Source organism: Mustela lutreola, chromosome 4, assembly GCF_030435805.1.
Source record: "Mustela lutreola isolate mMusLut2 chromosome 4, mMusLut2.pri, whole genome shotgun sequence".
Taxonomy (NCBI): Eukaryota; Metazoa; Chordata; class Mammalia; order Carnivora; family Mustelidae; genus Mustela; species Mustela lutreola.
This window is the reverse complement of record NC_081293.1, coordinates 48,105,407-48,127,447: the sequence shown is the minus strand read 5'-3', so window position 1 is coordinate 48,127,447 and position 22,041 is coordinate 48,105,407. Positions and strand designations below refer to the sequence as shown.

Sequence of the window (22,041 nt, the reverse complement as noted above, 5' to 3'; positions counted from 1 at the left end):
GAAGGAGGCCAGGTCAGAGCGTGAGTCCCACAAGCTGGCACCAGGCCTGGGATATGTGGAGGGCTGGGTGTGCTGGCGCCCCTCCGAGTGTGGGCCCTCCCCGTAGCCCAGGCTGAGCCCCGGTTATGTTCGGTCCGCCTCCACTGACCCCTAGAGTCCTCTCTCACCCTCTCCTATCAGCGGGTTGGCAGCCACAGGCTCTTGGACACCTAGTACCCGAGATTGTGCAGATCTCCCCAGCAGTGTGCACCATGGCCAGCTCAGGCCCTGTCAGCCCAGGGCTGGCCTGCGTTCCCTCTAGGACAGCCCAGAACTCTCTTCTGCAAGAATACAGCTACCACCACTGGCAGGAAGGGCAAGTCGCCCTCCTGCAAAGCCTCTTCATGACCCCAGCTCCTGTCATCCTCATAAACAATAAAATGGTGGCCTTTGTGCGGCCCATTTTGTAGAAACTGCACTTTGGGAAGAGAGGCAGGAGTTTGGGTCAGAGTTACACACACGCTGCTGAGCAAGAGCTCAAATCTAGGGTCCCAGGCCCCAGTCAAGCTCCTCTGGGGACCAAGCCCATGTTTTCTGTTCGTGGCCAAATGGCAGATGCACCAGGGCCTAGGGAGAGGAGGTGGAGGAGGAAGGGAGACCCCCTGGGAGCCCGGCGGCCGGGGAGCCAAGGACAAAGACGCCAGTCATGTCTCTCTTCCTTGGCTCCAGCTACTTTAACTGGCTGGGTCTGCCAGTGTACTGACATTTACCTGGTGGGGAGGAGGGCCTCCTTCCTCTTGAATCAAGATGCTAAAAATAACCGGGCCCAGCTTCCCAGGGCCCCTGCCCAGCTAGCGCCTGCCTGCCCACCTCAGCGACCTTTCTCCTGGGCGCTGTGAGCTAATTGCTTTGTGAGCACGCAGTTGCTGGTGCCTAGGACTTCCTTGGGGTCACAGCAGGAAGGGCATTGCACACTCAGCTTCGAAAACTGAAGAGGGGTCTCTGCCAGGCCTACCTGACCCCCAGGTATTGGGGTGATGGGCCACTCCCTGAACCCTGGCACTCACCCCCCTTTCCCCTGCATTCCCCTGGCCCCCCTACCCCTGCATGCTTGGACCCCTTCCCTGAGCTGCCAGAGTTTCCCCTGGGCTCCCTAAATTCTAGGGGGAGGGGGGGCTGTGCCCCTCATCCTCAGAATTATTGGGTGCTCATCTGAAGTCCTACCATGGACCTACAAGCCGTGTCCTCCTGCCCCCATGCTGCTTGCTCATCCTTCCCCATCAGCCGCTGAGAGGAGACCAGACATTGGAGAAGGACATGTTTAAATCCAGCTGGGCAACCTTAGCAAGTTTCTGAGCCTCTATATTCTCATCTCTGAAATGGGCATCCTACGTGATCCTGTGTTTTTATAAGAATGAAATGAGGTCACTTGCAGAAAGTGCCAGATCCAGAGAGCTGGGCCCCTGGGGCCACCAGGAGGCCTCTGGGGGGTACCTCTGGGGGCTTCCCTCTCTCTCACTAAGGTATCCATAGACTAGGAACCTAATAAATTTGGTGAATGTGTTTGGACCAGAAGGGGAAGAACTGAGGACCAGGGACTTGGTCTCCCTGGGTCCCTTGCCTGTTCCTGCCACACCTGCCCAGCCTGTGTATTTGTCCAGCATAAGCAGAATTGTGTTGACCCTGGCCTACAGGTCCCCCACTGTGGGGCCTGCCCAGTGGAAATGGAAGTGGTTTTCTGGGCTCTGTACTTGCCAGCTGTGAGAACCTGGGCTGGGGACCGAGCTCCTCCATGCCTTGGTTTCTCCTGTGAAAATGGCCCCTGCCCCATAATCATGGTGAGGTTAAATAGCGCACATGTACTGGGCTTAGATGGGGGTCTGGCCTTGGGCGAGCATTCAGTGGATACTAGTCGGTCCTCACTGTAGGAAGGTACTGGAAGCGGTCAGTGACAGTAACGGGCACATGCGTACAAGATTTCATCCTGTCTTCATGACGGCTGTACACGAGGCGCTCTGACAAGCTCTATGTTCCAGATGAGGAAACTGAGGCACAGAGAGGTCACATACAGTCTAAAAGTGGTAGAACTAAAAACTGGAATTTACATTCACCCCCGCTAGGGTGAACAACGGTTAGGGTTTGCCTCGGACCCCCCCAGTTTTTAGTACTGGGAGTTCCATATCCCATGTACCACTCCATTCCAGGCACCCCAGAACAGCTGACCATGCTAGTCCCATCTAAATCCTAGGCCCCCCAGACCTTCTGGACCCCCTCCTTGGCTTCAGGGGTGGCTGGTACCTTCTGGGTTATTCAGGAGCTCCCGCCGGGTCCCCTCCCCCACATCCTAGATCCCTCTTCTAAACTGATCCTCCTTGCCCATCCCCCACAGCCTGGCTGCAGTTCCCCCAACCCCCCACCAGCTTCCTCTTCTCCCTCCCTCCCATCTGCCAGCAGGAGGGGTGCGGCCATCCCCCACCACTCTGGCATCTCTGCTCCTGACTTTCTAGAGATGCTCTGGAGACTTCTTCCTTAAAAGAGGGAAGGCAGAGCGAGCCCCCGCCCCCAGCCCTGGCCCAGGCAGCCTGGCGAGACTGCACTGGCCCTTCCGGTGAATTGATAGAGAACACTGCTGACAAAGGAGAAAGGTCAGCAGGGGGACAGAGCCGAGGTGGTGACAGCCTGCCAGCCAGCAGTGTCCCCCCAAGTCAGGACTTCCTAGCGGGAGGGGCCCAATGCTCCTTGGGGTTCTGGTCAATTCCTGTTGACTCGGTTCAGCCACTGGTTTAGCACAGCTCGAATGTCCCAGCCCCAGAGGGCTGGGGGAGATGCCCGGGTCATCCTGGACACCTTCCCCTCCCTCACTCCCACCTCCAACAGTCAGTTCAACCCCCTGACCCATCTCCGGACCTGTGTCCCTCTCACCACCCCCACCTTCTGCTGGCTTTGAGGGTCTTATCCTCTTCTTGCCTCGCCATGACTCACCTCTGTCCGGCCGTCTGCTGCCCTCCCCGGCTTCCCACTGTCAGCAGGAATGAAGTCCAAATTCTGAAACTGACATTAAAGCCCTTTTTGAGCTCGGTGAGGCTGCCTCAAGCTGCCAGGCCTCCCCTGAGGACTTCAGCCTGCCTATGCTCTCCCAACCCTCAGACAAGGGTTGAACCTCTCCAGCCCTCCTCCCAGCTTGGGTGTCTCTCCCCCCGCCACAGACATGTCTTTCTAGGACCTGGCCCGCCGCTTTCCTCCCTAGGATCCCTGCCCTCTGGGGGAGGTTGGAAGAGCTCTTCTGTGAGGTCGGAGAGTGCCCTGAGTGCCAGGCCGGCTCTGCTCCTGGCGCTCCTGCCTCACCCAGGCTGCAGGGCCAAAGCCTGTAGCAAGAGCCTATGACCCCACGCCATCCCTTAAACTTTCACTTGAGCCATCCAGTGCACCTCATACCCTAGCTGCAGAGAGCAGGGGCTGTGTCTCCCCAGTTCATGTAGAGGTCAAGCCCCAGTGAGGGCGGGAGGTACACTGAATAGTGCACAGGCCCTGGGATCTGACCCCACCTCCATCACTTAACTGGCTGTGTGACCTTGGGCAGTCACTTAACCTCTCTGAGCCTGAGTGGTACCATTTGTGGGATATGGGTAGTATCCTTCATAGGAGGCTGAGAGTCAGTGTGGTGATGGGTGTTGAGTATTTGTGGGGCCCTGGGACATCTTAAGGATCAATAAAGTTATCTCTCATCATTACCATCAGAGTGGGCAGCTCCCCTATTCATGAGATTAGGGGCTTCTCCTTGTTATTTGAATGGACATTCCATTTCTGCCCCCTTACTGTCCCTTCTTTGCTCTTCATCCTGTCCCAGCACTGCTCCCCCACATCTCCTAAGACCCCAGGAAGCGCAAACCTCCCTGGTTCCAGGTTGTCTCCTGCATGCCTGCCTTACCCACCCTGTCTTCACAGGATGCCTTCAGAGCGGGGATCAGGATTTACTCTTGGTTTCTCCCATGGCCCCTCACAGGTACCTACTAAGAGTCTGTTGGGTTGAACCGATGTTCACCAAGCCAAAGTCACCTCTAAGAACAACACAACAGTGAGCAGCTGGCCCCTGGGCTCATCCTCGGGCTGCCGAGGGGCATTTCCGAGAGTGGGTGTGAACTGCCTGGCGTCCGGTGGGTGACAGAGGACAAGGGACACCGCCTGGCCTCACCCCTGTGTTTGGGGAGGAGACTGGGGCAGTGCTGGGGTTTGACTGCTGCCTTGTAAGGTATTTCCAGGCTGGTGCCTCTCGCCGTCCTCTGAACTGTCTTGTTTGCCTGGGTCTTTTCCCCACCCCCACGGTTTTCTGTTAAATTGTGTTATTATATTTAAACAAATCAATTCCACTGCAGAGTTTTCCTGTCCTAATGATGAGTTTGCAGCACAAATGCCATTGATTTCTCACAGTCCTGAAAACCAGTTGATGAATAGCACCGGGCTTGTCTTTGGAGAGGCACTTAGAGCAGCTCTGTGAGCCCCTCTCTGCTCCCCCACTTGCACGGGCCCCCCCATCACGACCCCACCCCACCCCGCCTCTCGGGGTCCAGCAACAAAAGGACACCCCCGGTGCCGCCAGGGGTGGAATGTCATCGCAAGGAGCCGGCCTCTTGTGCTGGTAAAACAATCACAGTGCAGATTCTTATTGATTTTGGCCAAAGGCAGGAGCGCAGCCTACAGAGCAGAGAAGTGGTGAGGGTGTGATCTTCGTCTTCCCTTACAAGTTCAGAGCTCTGTCCCCAGTGACGACAGCTTGCAGCTCAGGCGCCATTTCCAGACCGGGATGGGACTGCTTTGTACAGGGATGGTATAGAGGTTGGAAAGCTGGCCAGGCTAGGGAGCATGAGGGTCCCCCCCTTTGTGTAATCCTTCAGAAACCCTGCTGCTGGAAGTCCCTACCCAGGGCTTTGCCTTGCGGATTGCTGCCCAGGGCTTGTCTGAGCTTTTGAATGGCCCCGGGTTTGGGTGCATGGGTAGTTCATTGCTCCCAGTTTAGACACGGTCAGCCTAAGTCGAGGGCGGTCACTGGTGGTGAGGAGGGAAGGGCTGCTGGCCAGCTGCAGCCAGAGGCTCCCCAGGGCCCCAGTGCCCCAACTGTCTTCCTACAGGGTTAATGACAGGAAGTTCCTCTGACTCTTAGGCTTTCTGCTGTCCCTTCACCTGCTCCTGAGCTTTTGGACTGTGGAACGCAGGTTGTCAGCTGGAAGGGCCTTAGGTGGTTATCATTCAGGGTCTCAGTTCAACTCTTGGTGGCATGCCTCACAAGCCTGTGCACTGGGCTGGGGCAGGGCAGGAGGGAGCAGCAGGGACTGTGGCAGATGAGGTCACCTACCTCCCTTAAGTCCCTGAGAGCACATAGGCTTTAGTGACCCCAGGCACATCACACTATATGGGATTGGCACTGTGGGCCAAACTGGTCACTGCCTATCCCCCATTCTCTTACAGGTCTTTGTTTTGGAGACAAGAATATGTGGCCTGGAGTTAGGAGTGGCTCCTCAAGGTAACAGCAGAAGGCCACACAGCTAGGACTGGAGTCTGGGAGGGGGTGGGGCCTCCCGCAGTACTGTCGCCCCTCCCCCGGGCTTGGTGAGGCCACCCCAGCATTCAAGGTTAGGGGGCAGGGCACGGTGCTCCATTCTAGGACAGGCAGGCCTCTTGCTCCAGAGATTCAAGAGTGGCCCAGCATGCCCCCCTTCCGTCACTTTCAGAGCAGTCACCCACCCTCCGCCCTGCAGACAAACCTCCTGTCCCTTATAATCAGGTTAGCCTCCTGCTCTGTGCTCACTCAGCTGAGCTGAACCAGCTGCCTCTGATGGTCTGTGGCCTTCCCCTCTCCCTAGCTCTGGGGTTGGGGGAAGGGAAGCCAAGAAATGAGCTGGGAGTGGGAAGGGGCTGCCTCACTCTCTCCATTCAGACCTTGCCATGGTTTCCAGGATCAAGTCTAAACCTGTTCTTAGCCTGGCATCTAGGACCGGCTGCAATTAGGCCCTGCTTATTTCCTTAGCCTCCACACCCTTGATACAGTCTTTCCTACAGTCATGGGATGCTATTTCCCACCTCCCTGTCTTTGCACATGTGGCTCCTTTTGTTACTTCCCACCGTCTCAGAAAACTCCTATACATCCTTCAAAACCCAGCTCTTACCTCTTCCTCTGGGCTGCCTCCTCTGAGGACTCCTGCCTCTGTACTACCACTGGGTTCTCCACTGGTCTGAAATGTAATCCCAGTGTTTGGGTACTTTATTCTGCACCTGGTTCTCCTGAGTTTCTGGAGGAAATGGGCAATATTCTAGAAGAGTATGTCTCTGGGTGCAGGACAGAGAATACTCAGTGAAGGAAGAGGGCCAGCAAAGAAGAGAGAGGTAGGAACCAGGGGAGGGAAAGAGACAGAAGTGCACAGAACAGCTGTTCTCAGACCCTCCATGCAGCTCTAGCCTACTTCCTGTCAGGGAGGCCATTCCCAGTGACACATGCAGGGCCTGAAATAGACACGTGGGGGCCTTGGTGGTACACTTCCAGAGCCCAGCACTAAGCATGAAGCACCCCTCCATTCCTTGGGCACTGAAACCCCTCTCCTCCCAGCCCCCTGCCCCTGCAACCAAGACCCCCTCCCTCAGCAATGCCCAGGCCTCGTCCCTCTGTTTCTGCTAACTTTGTTTTATAAATAAACTATATAAATAGGCCCCTCTGATTCCTCGGCGCGCATGCTTAAGGACTAGGGCACGGCTGCAGGCATAATTGTGCTACCAAATCCATCAGCTGCCTAATTACCATTTATTTTGCATTTATTTCTGCTAATTAAAAAGAGAGAAACTCCTAACAACTTTTACGTAAATACTATATTTGTTCTATGTAAAGATGGGATGCTAATTTGCTGGTGATTAGCTGATTATCTAATTTTGTAGCTGTCACACAGGATGGCCCTGTCTCCCCTTGGCACCCCAGAAGTCGCTTGAGGCCCCTGATCAGGTGTGGGAGCGATGGGTCAAGGGAGGTCTCCGTTGGTGGTGAGAAGAACTGCCTGGGACCCGGAGGTCACCATGGTTCAGAGAGGCTGAGAGGAACCTTTGGCTCATTCACAGTTTCTGTACAGATGCAGACACTGAGGCCCAGAGAAGTCTAGCATCCCCTAATAAAGAGATAGACCCCTGCCCCACATGTTTGGGCTCCCCCTCCAGGGCTCCTCTGGCTGCATCGTGTTTGGGTCAGGAGGACTCAGTAGGAGATGGCTTTATCTGCAGCTAGGAAATATCGGGACCAAACTCCAGGCCCAACAGAGAGAAGATGTAGTCTGGTCTGAGCCGATTGCCAAACCAAACCTTCTGTGTACCTTTCTGGAACTTACACCTCCTCCCACTTCCCCATCCAGCACAGGGCTCTGCTCTCACAGCCCCCTGAGCATACCTCCAGAGGCTCGCCCCCCCCAAGTTTTGGCCAGCTCCCCCAGGACCTGCCTGCACACAGTATTGTGCCTCAAGCTCTGTGGGCTACCAGGGCCTGTGTGAGTGTCTGAATTTCAGATCTTAATGTTACATATTTATCCTTATGGAAATTAGAAAAACATATGATTAATATAGGAAACCCATGATTTCGTACAGTATTGCTTTGAATGAGGGTATGTAAAAAGAAAGTGATTTCAATAACAATACATAAATTATTTAGATAGAACACGGATGAGACTTAAAGTATCTGGTAACTGAAGTTGGGGACATGCTCAGGGAGGGTCTGAGAGCACCAGGTCACAGGAGGCCAGGCGGGCAAGGCCAGGGTTGGTGGCAGGGACCTGAGGTCAGGGTTGGCCAGGCCCTGGCCTGCAGGCCGCCACTGCCCCATCCCACATCCAGGCCGGCAGTGTCCCTGGATCACGTTGCTCTCACTGCTGTCAGTAGGAATTAGCCCACCACAGAGGAAGCATTTGCCCCCAGAAGCAGTCTAAAAGGACTCTGGTTCAGGGAGGCGGGAAGTCAGACTCTGCTCCATCTTGCACAGAGTGACCAGCTGTGGCTAAGTGATTCCGAGGGGACTTTCTGACCAGCCAGCTCCCCGGGCCTTGGTGGACAAGACCCTGGCTGACCTTCCACTCTCTTTTTCCTGAACAGTCTGAACATGGCCCTTTCTGGATATAAAGGCGGAACGACTAACGAGGCCAGCTGTCCTGTGGGTGGCCAGAGAGTTCAGGACCATGGTTGGTATGGCCTGTTGGAAATCTCGGAAACCAGAGACCCATCCTGGCCACTGTTCTCTGGACCCTCAGCCTCACCCTCCGTAAAATGGGAGGTGGTGGTGGTTTGCTCCCAGGGTTGCCAAAAGGGTTCTGAGGGCCATGGGCCAAGCGTCCCTCAGAGAAGCGCTCCACACAGCTGGTGGTGAGCCCAGTCACCCGCCCGGGGCCCCCCTCAGCCACCCGCCGCCGCCACAGTGTCTATGTGAGGTGACGGCTACCAGAGATCTCGCGCTCATCTGCCCTTTTATCGCCCTGAACACAATCAGGGGAAGCCTGGAAGGCTGGGGGCGCGGGCAGATGGAAAACAGAGAGAGAAAACAAAGGGCCTGCTCCAAGGAGGCCAAAAGGCAGAGTTGTGTCCTCGCTCTGCTGTGGCCTGGCCAGCCGGTCCCACCAGCACCAGGCCTTGACTGCCCCTGGGGCTGCTGGCGACCTGCCTCACCCCTACAGAGACTGGCCTTGGGCCTCACGCAGGGTCACCGCTCCCTGGGTGGCCCTGGGGAAGCCATGTTTCTCATGTCTATAAGATGAAGGAGTTGGACAGCATGCTACGTGACCTTCAGCAAAGCCCCCTCCTCACCCTTGACTCACGGTCTCTTTGGGTGGGCCCAGCCCATCTCCAGGATACCTCCCCAGCCCCAGGAAGTCAGTGGGGTGCCCACTTCTGCCCATTGAGAGAACCCCAGCATGCTCTGAACAAAGCGAGAAAGTGGGGGGTTGCCTGTTTACTGTCACAAGGTTGGTGCTGGCACGTGAGGATTTGTGCGGAATGAATGGTTTACGCAGAGGGGACTTCACACAGTGTCCACCCTTGGTCTCCGCTGCTGTCCGAGGCTCTGCATCAGAGAAAAGGTTCCTGGGCCCTCCAGAGCAGGACCCGGGAACACTGGTTGCGGGCTCATACCTGCACCAGTGCTGGGCTGTCGGGGTTCATATCCTGCCTGTGTGACCGCGGGCTGGTTTCTGAACCTTGCTGTGACTGTGTCCTCGCCTATTAAAATAGGCAGGGTACCTACCTTGTAGGTTGTGGGGAGGTTAAATGAGTTCATTCACATCAAGTACTTAGAGTGGTACCAGGTCAAGGCCCGTTAATGTTAGATATTATGTTCATTGGCAGTTGTATCACTGTTATTGATCAGAGGCCGGCTGGCCAGGAACTCATGAAGCTCCGGCCTCTGGGCCCCACCCCTGCACCGCCCTGGGGAAAGTGGGAGTTCTGCGGGCAGCTCTGGAGTGTTCTAGGTGGGGCAGGCAGCAGGTTGATGTCGGGAACATTCCTGTGTGAGCATCTCTGGTAAACGGTTTAGAGGGGCCCAGACTCCTGAGGCTCTAGGAATATGATGGTGTTTCTTTTCTCATTTTAAGTAAGTATCTCTAATTCTATATATATGTCTACAGAGGACCCCAAAATAGTATATGCTTTTAGCCCCATGAGCCAGGACCACCCCCTGCTTATTCCTGTTGCCCTTACTGCACTTCTGAGGCCTGGCCCTGTGTGGCCTGGCCCGGGGCCCGGGGCCTAGCTTCTCACCTTGTAGGCTTGGCCCTGAGCACCCCAGACTGCAAGCCACACTGCACACCTGAGGCTGAGGGAGCCCTAAGGAAAGCAAGCAGGAAGAATGGGACCTCGAAGGAGTCGCTGGACGGGCATATCTCAAGAGCCCCATGCCTGTGGGCAAACGTCCCTGCGCTGCCGGCCAGAGCCCTGTCCCCCGCTCCTCCCCTGCCCCTTCTGTGCTATGTGGGCCCCAGTGGGCAGGCACAAGGGGCGGTTGGGGTCGTGGGAAGCAGGTTGCTGAGTTGGAACAGTTGCTCCTGAGGCTGTCACCAGGGTGGCTGGCTATGTGCCAAGTCCTGGGTTTCAGCCGGGTAGAAGCCCAGCCTGGTCCCTGCCCTCTGAGAGCTCACAAGGTAGCTGGAACCACAAGATTCACACCTGGAAGGGCATAGAGTGGGCAGGGGGAGGTGGGATTAGACCCTGTTGGTTCAGACATCATAGAGACAGGAGGTGAGCGAGCTTAGAGATCGTGAGGGCTACACACTTGTGGAGGGCCTCCTGGAGGATGGGCCCTCACCTGGAAAGCCCCCTGGAGCAGTGGGGGCTATGGACCCTCCACCAGCGGAGGGGCCTCTCGGCCTGGGCTCTGACAGGGACATTTATAACTCACAGCTGTGCGGTCCTGGGCCCAACTGACTGTGGTAAACCGATCAGCCTTCAGGAAGTCAGTCCCGAGGCCACTCCCTACCCCGACCCCACACTCTCCTTCACCTCCTGACACCCACATCCTGTTCTCAGAGGGAGGGGCAGGCACCGGGGCACTAGGCTGGGGGCCCAGTCAGGGTCTCCAACCTGCGGGCAGAGTGGGGAAGGATGGAGGGGTGCAAGAACCACAAGGCTAGGCCTCTGGCGTCCTCAGGCTCTACCCCTCATGGCATACCTGGGAACACTCATTCCACTCTGGAATACCAGAATGGGCACCCAGAGCCACAGAAGCTCAGAGGGGGAGGCATTCTGTGCTTTCAAATCTAACCAGAGAAGAGATTATGCTTTTAGCCCCTGATGACCAACTCTGGCCTGGGGGATCCTGGTGCAAGGGGCAGATGGGAACTAGAGATCTCAATACTGAGAAAAGATGCCATCTTGGACCTTGATCCTTGAGTGTCGCCTACAGCCCTCCACTGGGACACCCCATCCTGGGGCCCCATTCCTCACAAGGCCTAGTGCCCACCTGCCTAGCTTCTCACAGCCAGGTTCACCTGTGGGGAGAGAAATGGTCTCGCCCAGTGCTGTGAAGACAGGACAGTATTAAGTTTCTAGCACATCATGATTCTGACCTCCTTATACTTCCCCTGACCTTATTTGCTAGTGGATTCTGGGGCCCTGTGAGCCATCTAACCCTCCCCATGACTCTTTCTGTGCAAGGAGAGGGCTGATAAGCAACAGTGAGTTTGCCAAAGCTCGGCCCATGTAACTCCGGTAGCCTGTGACAAGATTCTGGAATTCGGTAATAAATGAAAGACATACACTTTTCTTTCATTGGTCGTGTACTTATTAAGGGATATTGGCAATATGAAATGAGCATATCAGATGGGCTGTTTCGTGGATATGATCGATTAGGACAAGGCCAGATTTATTGAAGCTAAAAAAAAAAAAAAAAGTGACTTGAAGTAAAGGTAAATATTAATTAAGTCAAAAATATGTATGTTAGTTAAGCCACTGTCCAGACGGGACTCAGCTGGGACCAAGAGTCACGAAGGGCAGGAAGTGAGCTAGTTTTCTGAAGAGGTGGACGCACATAAAATGGCCCCCAGTGCTGGCGAGAGATCTGGTAAGCAGTTCATACCGAGGAAGGAATTCAGGCAGGGGTCAGAGAGCAGCTTCAGAAGCGGCTGCCGGCCGGCCCTGTGAGATAATTCCGCGGAGCCAAGCACGGCAGAGAGGAGACGCTGTGGGGGCCTGTAGCCGGCTAAAAATACCCCGACAGCTTCTCCCTGTCACCCTGCCTGGGGGCCGCACAGGAAGGCCATGGCCTTCTGCTTTTCTCACCAGGAAGAAAAAAGACAACGACACAAAGCTCCCGAGCACCAGAAGAAACAAAACTTAAATATGTGTTTTAGTCTTCAAGATTCCCACCAGGAGGGGTTGGCTGGCTCGTGGCCTTGCCACAGCTTTGGGGAGATGGGGCCCCGGATAAATCAGGCATCCCGGGGTGTGCATCAGTGGCTCCAGAGGCCACGGAGATTAGCCTGGCCGTGGGGGGGGGGGGACGGAGGTGCGGGGAATGGACTGCGGTCTTTGTCCCTGGCTATTCACATGTGTCCTGTCTCTGTCCCTGTGTACCCAGGACGAGGAGGAGGAGGAGCCGCTCAGTGTCAGACCAATGCTGTGAGGGGTGTGAGGAAGAGAGCCACCACCCGTCCCTCAGCTACCAGACCTAGAAAGGTAACAGCAGACCCCTGCTGCATGCATGCTACCCAGCCACCTTCACCTACCTGGCCAGGGGCCTGGTCAGGCAGCCGGGTCACCATAGGGCTGGCTGAGTTCAGGGTCATCGGTCTCCACATCCAGCCCCTGACCCAGGCTGTCAGACTTCCATAACTCCTTGTGTGTGTCTGGTACAAAATGTCGCTGGGCTTCAGTTTGTCCATCTCGGAAATGGGTCACGGTTTAGTTCAGTTCTTGAGGATTCTGTGACTCCGTTGGACCTGATGGTTATGTGGAGTTAATCTGGCTCAATAGCCTGGTTCTGTCTGAACTCTGTGGGTGTGGCCAGGGTTCCAGCCCCTGTGGATGGAACATTAAAGGTACACTTCAGCGGGGCGAGATGGGGCTTGAGAAGAGAGAGCTTTCCGAGGCAGCACTGGCCAGACATGTGAGTTGTTGGAAATGTGGCCATGATCTCCTTTGTGGCAGTATTTGAAACTTCAAAGCGATTTCCCTGATCGCCCTGGGTCGGAATAATTATCTGCATGTTTATACTGCAAGACCTAGGCACAGGGAAATGGTCACACAGCAAGCGCCGCTCACACCGTAGAGGCTCAACTCAATCCTGTCTGTTGGTATCCGTTTCTACACATCGAATCTCATGACACTGCTCTGGTCTTGCCTACTCGCCGCATAGAAGTTTGCCTGTCGAGCCTAAGCAACCAACTAGTCTTTATTGTGTGACTGTGGTGAGACCCATCCCTCTGTCCATCCCTACATCCGTCATCCATCCTCTCACGGAGCCATATTTCCCCCCATCAATCCTCATATCACTCCTCTATCCGTCCATCCGTCTACTCCTCTGTTCACCCACCTGTCTTTCCAGCCATCCGTTTACTCATTATTAGCTCACACATCCAACACTCACAGACTCCTATACCAAGCCAGGCCTACACTAAGGGCTGGGTTTGGAGGATAGGTATCCGATCTAGCCTTGCCCTGAGAGGTTGCAGTTTGCAATGGAGGCAGGCCCAACTCCATAAGTTCAGCGCTCAAGGCTTGTATTGTATCTCTGACTACACAGGGAAGGGAGGAGAAGAGGCTTTGTGCAGTTTCTACAGGCAGGCAGTCAGGGAAGGCTTCCCAGAAGAAGTGGCGTTGTTCATTTACTCATATCCCAAGTGTTCGTTAAGAAAGTCTCCGTGCAGGGACTAGGGGCTGTTTCGGAGACCCAGCAGGAGACAAAATGATCAAGACCTCCTTTCCTCATGGTGTTTACATTCTCATGAAGAGGCATGGACAGAAAAGACCTAAGATGTGATATATGTTATGTCTGGTGATGCCAAGTTCTAAGAAGGGAAGCTTGTTGAGTAAAGGATCAGAGTCTGCCGGGGTGAAGTGGATGTCCTCGGATCAAGGAGGATCATAAAAGGCCTCTGACAAGGCAGCCTTTGAACAGAGACGTAAATGGAAGGAAGGAGTAAGAAAGGCACTTGGCACATTCAAGGAAGGAGCCAGGACACCATGCGGCTGCAGCAAAGTGAGAGGTTAGGAAATCCCCTGGGGGACCCACTCGTGGAGGAAGGCAAGAGTGGAGCAGGGAGGTGGCCAGGACCCAGGTAGAGGTGGTGGCAGCTGGGTCTAGAGCCAGCAGGGGAAGGGGCTGGGAACCATGGGAGTCCGAATGACTCCAAAGACCTCATAGACAGGCGTGCATGTGGATGAGAGGTGTCGAGGAGAGAAGACGGGGACAGTCAAGGAAGGCTCTTGGGTTTGGGACAGGAGCCACTGGTAGAACAAAGGTAGTCATTTACTCAGCCATGGATGATGGTGGAACAGGGCCGAAGGCAGCTGAGGAGCGTGTCTTAGACACATGAACTTGGAGATGCCTCTGAGACACCTGAGTGGGAAGCTTGAGCGGGCAGTTGGGTACAGGAGTCTGGGAGATGGAGAGAATCTGACCGGGGATAGAAGTGTGGGAGCTGCTGTGCACCGAAGAGGTTGCAAGCCATGAGGCTGAGAGGTCACGTCAGGAGCGAATGGAGAGGGAGCCGATGAGAAGCCTGAGTCCGAGTCACAAGCATCCAGCCCTTGGAGGGAGAGAAGGCAGGTCAGGGACAGCAAAGGAGACGGAGAAGGTGCAGCCAGAGATGTGGGAGAACTGAGACAGCAGGCTTTCAATGGATGAGGAGAATTTTGCTGGCAAAGCAGGGAAAAGACACTCCAGGTGGAGGGAACAGCATAGAAAAGGTTCGGGGGCCTCAGTCAATGAGCCATATTTGGAGAGGGGAGAAACCAGAGCAGCTTCCCCCTCCACACCTGGCCACACAGGGGCAAGGCCCGTGGGCATCTGGGCTGAGTGTGAGCCCATGTCCAAGGACCTCTGTGTCACCTGGGCCAGCGTTCCCTGGTCTCAGTGGAGTCTCCTGCCCTGATGTCTGCACACTTTGCACTTTCTTTAAAGAAGTTTCCACCTGTTCTGACCTCCCACCTCCTCTGTGAGGTTCTTGGGCTCAGGAGACTTCCCCCTTGCCTGGAGCACTTGTCTGAAAACACAGGGCTCAAGGCAGCCGCTTGGAGCTGCCTGCAGGGGGAAGGGCACCCAGCAGCTTCCTATTGAATCTCTAAGCACTGCTGGATCCTTTATCTTAAAAGAAACCGTAGAAACTTCCTGACTATGAGTGTGTGTCAGAGCTGCCCGCTCCGCTCACCAGTTAGAGCAGAGGAGCTCACTGCCCTTGGTGGGCCATTGTGTGCGAATTTGGTGGGGGAAGGCATCCTCTTTTGTGAGTCTGTGGGGCTTCACACTCCCTCGCAGCGGATGCCCACCGCTCTGTCAGGGAAGGCTGCGCAGCGGATGCCCACCGCTCTGTCAGGGAAGGCTGCGGAGCTGGGCTGCTGCCCAGGGGCAGGGCAGGTGCGTGTTGTTGGGGGGGCCCAGGAGTGGAACAGGAGGTAGGGTGTGAGCATGAATCCATCTGGGGGCCTCCCGGGGGGCACAGTCCAGCACATCCACCTAAGTGCACAGCCTCGTAAGACCAGGATGCAGCCAAGGCTTGGGAGTCTTCTCCGCACGGAGGATAGGATGGAGCCAGGCAGGGACTTGGTGGCCCCCTCCCCAGTCCTTCTAGGAGATGCGCCTTTGTCTCTGCACTGGGAACTGGGGAGCCATGGGAAGCGGCTCTGATGCTGCCCAGCTCTGTGGCAGGAGGCTATGGGTAATCTAATTAGTGTTCCGGGCGGATGGGACAAGTAATCCTGCCTTCAGACTCACTTTTTAAGCCTGTCCCCACCCAATCTCTCCCTAAATCCTTCCACTGCCTGGGTGATGTTGGGTGGGAGTGGGCTTATCTCCATTGAACAGATGGGTAAAGCAGGGCCAGAGAGGAAGAAGCTTGCATGATATCACGGCTACTAAGTGGCAGGGCAGAGCTCTGAACCGAGTCCTTCTGAATCCCGAGCCCAGACTCCTACCTCTGCCCGCCACTACCTCCCAGGCTTTCCTACAATATCCCAGCTGGCAGGCACTCTCATGTGAGCCTCATCATCTAAGTCCTCATTTTGTAGATGAGGAAACAGAGGCCCAGAGAAGGTGAGATACTTGCCCAGGGCCACACAGCAAGCCAAGGGCAGAACCTGAACCAGAATCTGCTCCGGCCCCCTGCGTCCGCCCAGCCCCAGCCCCCACTAGCAGGTGCGAGGAAGAGGTCCCAGACCCTGCCCACTTCCTCTTGGAGCACCCACTGCCTTCTGTCCTCCAGCAGCCTTTGGCACTCGCTCTGGTTGAAGGCACCAAGTTCCTCATCAGAAGGCTCCATTGTGCCTATTGTTTAAATATAGATTACTAATGAAATGCCTTTTCATTGCCTTCCCAGTGAATAGTTTCCGTGTAAAGTTAATTTGCAGTGTTATGTAAATTCTGTTTAACTTCAATCAAGTTTCTAATTATGTTTTTACCGCAGTAATTCCCATTTGATTTGTCATCTCCTGTTAGGTATTTAATGTTCGGTGGGCGGGTGTGCGTTCCCTCTGCCTCTCGGTTTTCCAGGGCCCTCTCCTTCTCTGACCCCCGCTCCCTTTCTGTCTGTCTGCTTCTCCTTCCTGCCTTCCCATCCCTGGCCCTTGCTTCTGGGTTAGTCCCCACATCGTCTGCTTCCCCTTGCTCCTTCCTTCCTTTCTTCCCCTCCACTCTTTCAGGCTGTGTCCGCCCTCCTCTCCTCCCCTCTACCTCCCTCCCGCCTGCCCTCCTTCCTGCCGTCAGCTCTCCTGGCCCCCATCTCTGTTTCTCCAGCCTCTCCTCTCCTGCCCTTTTTCTCTGTGTTTCTCCCATCTCTCTCCCCTGTCCCCCACCCCACCTGCTGTCTCTATCTTCCCTTGTGCCCTTGCTCTCCCCCACCCACACTGTCTTCCCCCCTCGTCCACGCACCCTGGGGACCCTCCCAGAAGCTGCCTGGGGCCGTGGGGGTTGTACATCCCAGGGGACCCCTTGTCTGGGCCTTTGTAGAGGACCGGCCAGCCCAGCACCCCGCCCCAGGGACTTAGGGTTCTGGTTAGAACATAGACGCTGGAAGTGCACGGTCAGGGAGCAGATCCCGGTCTGCCCCATATTAACCCTGTGACCTTCAGGTTGCTGAGCCCTTGTCTGTCGTCTGTCGCATGGGGTGACAGCATCACCTACCTAGTGGAGTGGCTGTGAGGATTCGGTGATACAGCATAGGCTGAAGGACTTACCCAGGCCTGGCCGGAAGTGACTTCTATCTGAGAACTCCCAGCCACGCCCCTCATCTCTTTGTTGCCTTCCTGAGGTGTCTGGGAGGTGGGTTCCTGTGTCCGCTGGCCTGCTGGGAGTCCGGCCTGAGGCCAGGGCAGTGGGCTGATGGCACCCCCTCCCCCTACCAGCCGGTCTCAGCCCTGCCTGTCAAGAGACATGATCTCCTTCTCCCTAAGTGGGCTGTGGGGACAGGCCTGCCATTCTAGGGAAGTATCTGAGACACAGAGCCCCAAAGCTGGAAGAACCCTCAAAACCCTGGCCCACAGACCTTTCCCAAAAAACAGACCAAAGGCAGAGCTGCTTCAGACCCCCCCCTTCTCCCACCCTTTCTCCTCCCTGGATGCCCCGTGGGCCAGCCACGGAGTCGAGGCCTTGACAGGTCTGCTGCTGACTCACATGCAGCCTCCTCCCAGAGCCACGGCCTCCCTCCTGCCTGACATCCAAATGCTGGGCTCTGGGTTTCTCCCTGGCTGGGCGGCAAGGTTTCCCAGCAGGCAGCTGCCCTCTGGGTGGGGAGGGCGGAAGGAAAACACCCCACAGGGGCCAGCGGGCTGGGCGCAGGCTCCTCCCCCTCCTTCCTCCCCCCCCCCCCCGTCCTCCCCACCCCCACCCCCACTCCACTCTCTTCCCATCCAGCACGGCTCTGGTGCGTCCAGGAAGCAGAAAACAAGTGTTTGGAGAAGGCATTCTTCTGGGTGAAGAAAGGCAGGCCCAGTCACTTGTCCTTCAGAGACATGGGAACCTGAGCTGACCCAGTCCCTGCCCTGCTGGGCCACATGACAACCTGACCCACTGCGAGTGTGTGTGTGTGTGTGTGTGTGTGTCCGTGTCTGGTCCAGGAAACCTTAGCCAGTCACGTGGCTGCTTTCCCTGTTTGTCTAAGTAAGCAGTTCAGGCCGGCTACAGCCAAGAGGCTGTAGACATGGAGGCTGAGACATGGAGTCAGGGGAGGGGGCCACACTGGCCTGGGTGGTGGACATAAGATCACTGGGGACAGAGGGGGCAGCCCTAGACTTCTTGGGCCTCTAGACATGGTGTGGGGAGGCCCGGCCCGGGAATGGCCCAGCTTCTGACCTCCTGCCCTCCTTGGACCCCTCCTACCTCCATCTGTGCAGAAGTATTGGCTTTGCTGACTCTAGGGAACCCTCCCAGCCCTGAAATGTCCTCTGACCAGGAAGGGCTCAAGAGGGCAGGGCCCCGGCCTCGCAGAGGGGCATGCGCGGATGCACCCACCATCTGTCACGTGCCCTGGAGCGTGCTGCTGAGCGCTGTCCCCTCAGCAGGAAAGCCCAGGTCAGGCCTTCCCATATGCATCCAGCAGGCCACTGATTAATTCAACAGGTGGGAGTTAAGCACCTGCTGTGTGCCAGGACCCGGGCTGAGCTGAGCAAGGAGTAGGGTCGTCGGAACTCAGATCTTCTGGAACTTCTGTGGAACCCTGCCCTTCTGACATATTTTCTTCCTGTTGGATGGGCGGGATTGCCTGTGACTGCAGAGACCCCATGCCCCCGTCATGAAGCAGCCATGTCCCATGCCACTGCCACTCCAGGGGAATGGGCCTCCTGTACCTGCAGGGCGTAACCAGCAAGGTTCAGAGATGGTGCCTAGTGGCTGGGGGGAGGGTCCCTTTCCTCCAGAGTGATGAGTACCCCTGGGTGGAGAGCCCCAGGGAAAGTGGGCCTCCTCCAGATTTACCCAGCCAACTTGGCATGTCTTAGCTATAGAAAACACAGTCCCACTGGGATTTGGAGGAGCAGGAGGACTGTGGGGGGCCCATAGGAGCCTCTGAGAGCCCACCTGGGTTCAAGTGTCTGATTGCCCCCTTTCTCCCTGCTCCTTCTCTTTCTTCTTCTTTTGACCAACATTTCCTGGCAGCCAAGTCTGTGCCAGGCTATGCTCAGTACAAGACCCATCCCTGGCCCTGGATCCCCTTTCCCCAGGGAACTGACAGCTGAACCCAGCAGGTGCCCACGATGAGGGGCACAGAGAGCTGACATCTGAGCCACACAGAGCATTGTCAGACCTTGCTTCTGTTGCAATAGGATTTAGGGGTATTCAGCCTGGAAGAGTCCCACCAGCTTATGAGCCCAAGGCTATTCTGTTATATTCAAGAAGGGGATAGAAGTTGGTGGGCCAGTGGCTGAGCTGGTGACACAGGCCAACCATCCTGCCACCCACAACTGAATATGGATCCTGGATGGGGTGGGTATGCAGGTACTAGGCAAGAGTCCCAGAATGCCACCTAGGCAGTGTGTCCCTAGCCTTAGCTTGCATGTCCCCAAGGTCAGGAAACACTATTGCCCCATGGCGGTCTTAGTAACTCTTCCTGGTAACTTGTCCCTTGCTACCCACCAGGCTGGAGTCTGGCTTCTGTCTTCTACCCTGCTTACCTCGGGCCCATAGACCTTAGGCCTTTGGCGTCCCTAACAGAGTCCCCCAGGCAGAACATCAAGCTGGGGCCACGGACAGCCCCATCATGGTGTATTTGATTGAGGAATATGAATAAGTCACCACCAAAGTGAGCTCCTGCCCAAGGGATCAGACCCATCCCAGGATGGCCTCCAGGGAGGTTCTTAGGCTGCCTGTGGTGCACGCAAGAGACCTGGCTCCCAGCTCTGTCTCTGTTCCTGGGGTGACGTCAGGCAGGGCCCAGCCCCAGTCCGACCCAAACCACCTCCCCTCTGTGCTCCTCCCCAGCACTGAGCTCTGAGAGGCCTCTGTCTCCGGTAGGTTTACAGCAGGCTGGAGGAGCGTTCTGGATGTTCTGGCCTGTTTGCTTTCGGAGGCGCCTGTTTTCCCAGCAGCGTTGAGAGAGACCAGGGGTGCTGGCGTTGTCCAAAGCCTGTACCTTAGGAAACCAGGAGGAGCAGGGTTGGGGGCTAAGGGCCTTTGTTCAAGCCTTTTACCCCTCCCTGGGCCAGGCTACCAACCTCGATGCTCCCACCACATCCCCACTTATGGCCAGGTGAGTTTCCAGCTCCTGAGGCACAGAGAATAGGTTGGGTTCACATGAAGGCCATAGGTGGGCCCACAGCTACTGGGCCAAGCTTCCAGCCAACCCCCGCCCCCCGCCCCTGCCCCCAGACCCCTAACACATGTAAGGATACAGGTGTGCAAGGCTGGGAATGGGATGGAGGGCTCGCACCCAGGGTCTAGGCCGGGGTCAGACAAGGTGCTGTTCCAGGGCCGGGCTGCGCTGCCCAGTAAGAGTATACCATGCCTTCTGTGGAAGGGGGCTCTGCCCCCCGCATCTTTCACCAGTGGGAATCTCTTCCTCTGAGGCCTGACAGCTATCCCTTCTTCGACTTCTCCCCTTATCCTCATCCCTCCCTCATGGCTCCTCAGAATTCAAACTGCCCCTCTGCCTTGAGTGAGGGCCCCCCAGGAGGGGCTGGTTCCTGCGACCCCCACTCAGCTAGGCCCGGAGTTGTGTGCGATCCCACTGCTGCTTTTGTGGAGTCCTCTTGCTAGGAAACCAGTAGCCGGAGGTCTAGAGGTCAGAAGCCAGAGGCCACCGAGCAGGCCAGGGCAGTCTGCCCCACTCTTGCCCCAGAAAATCTGAGCGTCTGTGAGGAGGCCCTCCCCACCCTGCATCTCTCCCAGGCCGGGTGCGGCCAGTGGGACAGGAAGCCGGGGAAGGCCTGGAGGATGGGACTCAGGGTGGTCTGGGCCTGAGCCAGGGATGAGGCAAAGCCCAACCCCGGCCTGGCCCCAGGGTCACAGGCACGCAGGTCACCCACCCGAAAGGGAAACCCTGCCCGGCACCCCCTGTGTCCCACCCCGTTTCCCGCGGGTGGCGCTTCTACTATTTCCCGTGGGAGATGCTGCTGCCAGGAATCATACCCTCTCGAGAAAGGAAGCCGGGCCTCAGGCTCTCAGGCTGCCCTGCCTCTGACCTGCTCTGATCCCCTTCTAGGTCCTCCCAAGGGTGGAAGCTTTGGGCCCACGCCCATGCCTCACCCACACATGCTGATGACTTATCTTCTCCCAGACAGTCGGTCACCTTTAGCAAATGGCAAGAGAAACCTCATCGTAGGGCTAGGCCCGGGAGCCCAGAGACCAGGCTTCGTGGTCTAGGATCCACCACGAGCTTGCTGGTACACCTGGGCAAGTCAGTCCACCACGCTGGGCCTCAGCTGTAGAAAGAAAAGAGAGAAGCAGCAGCTCTGCCCCCACTCAGAGCATCCCATGAGATGAAGGGTTTGTGGGTGGGATGAATTTATACCCTATGGTTTGGGTATTAACTGACCCGGAGCCTCAGTCATGTATCCCAGACATTGGTCTCCAGCCCAACAGGGTGTATTGTCTGTGCTAAGCCCCAAGCAAGGAGACAGATATGGGTGGCTGCTGGTGTCCCCATGTGGATGAGGGTGACGATGCTGGCATGACCCCTCTCTTGGGTCATCCCAGGTCTGGGGCAACAGCGCAGGGGCAAAGCTGGGGATCTGCCCCTAGGAGGGAGTCTGCCTTTCTCCCTCCTCCCGGGGTCTGAGTGATGGTGCCCAGGGGGGGTCTCTGCACACTGTGATCAGGCAGGAGGGCCAGGGGAGCAGGCCTGGGGGCCAGAAACCAGGAAGGGGACCCTGTGCCACCAATCTCCTGTCCTACTCCTCCCTCCTGGTAGGCACTCAGAAGCCTTTGGTTTTCCTTCATGTTGTGATGTTGAGCCCAAGGCACAGGGAGACCCGAGGTAATACCGTGAGCTCTGAGTGCCTCTGTAGTCCTCTGCGCAGGCAGCGCTCTAAACGCCTGTCTACAGAAATGCATATTCCCCATCTCTGTGAAGTCATTGCTCGCCTTACCCCCATTTCTCAGGGGCTGAGGTGTCCAAGGCCATGGGGGCTGAGCTGTGACACCTCAGCCCCTGAACCTCGCTGTCTACATCTGCCACATGGGCCTTTCAGAGCCAGCTGTGAGGAGTCCTTCATATTCAGAGAGCACATCGTCTGAGCCCCCACAGCCCCTCGGCGGGTGTTCATTTCTTCCCCATCGCATCAGACTGCGGGCACCGAGGACATTCCTGGCAGCGGGATTAATATGGGCAGGGGTGCAGATGTGGGAGACCCAGATATGTTTAGGGAAAGGTTACAGGTCAGAGACAGGCTGAGGCCTTGAATATGAGGCTA

At 56.5% G+C, this 22,041-nt stretch overlaps 1 protein-coding gene across 4 annotated transcripts in view; it reads left to right on the top strand.

Annotated features, from left to right (window-relative positions):
* The window catches only part of ZMIZ1 (zinc finger MIZ-type containing 1), a 232,659-nt gene that overhangs the window by 54,339 nt on the left and 156,279 nt on the right, over nt 1–22,041 (top strand). For all 4 annotated transcript variants that reach the window (XM_059169783.1, XM_059169782.1, XM_059169784.1 and 1 more), the window contains exon 3: nt 12,065–12,162. The gene's annotated coding sequence lies outside the window, so the exon portion shown is untranslated. The remainder of the gene's footprint in view (nt 1–12,064; nt 12,163–22,041) is intronic.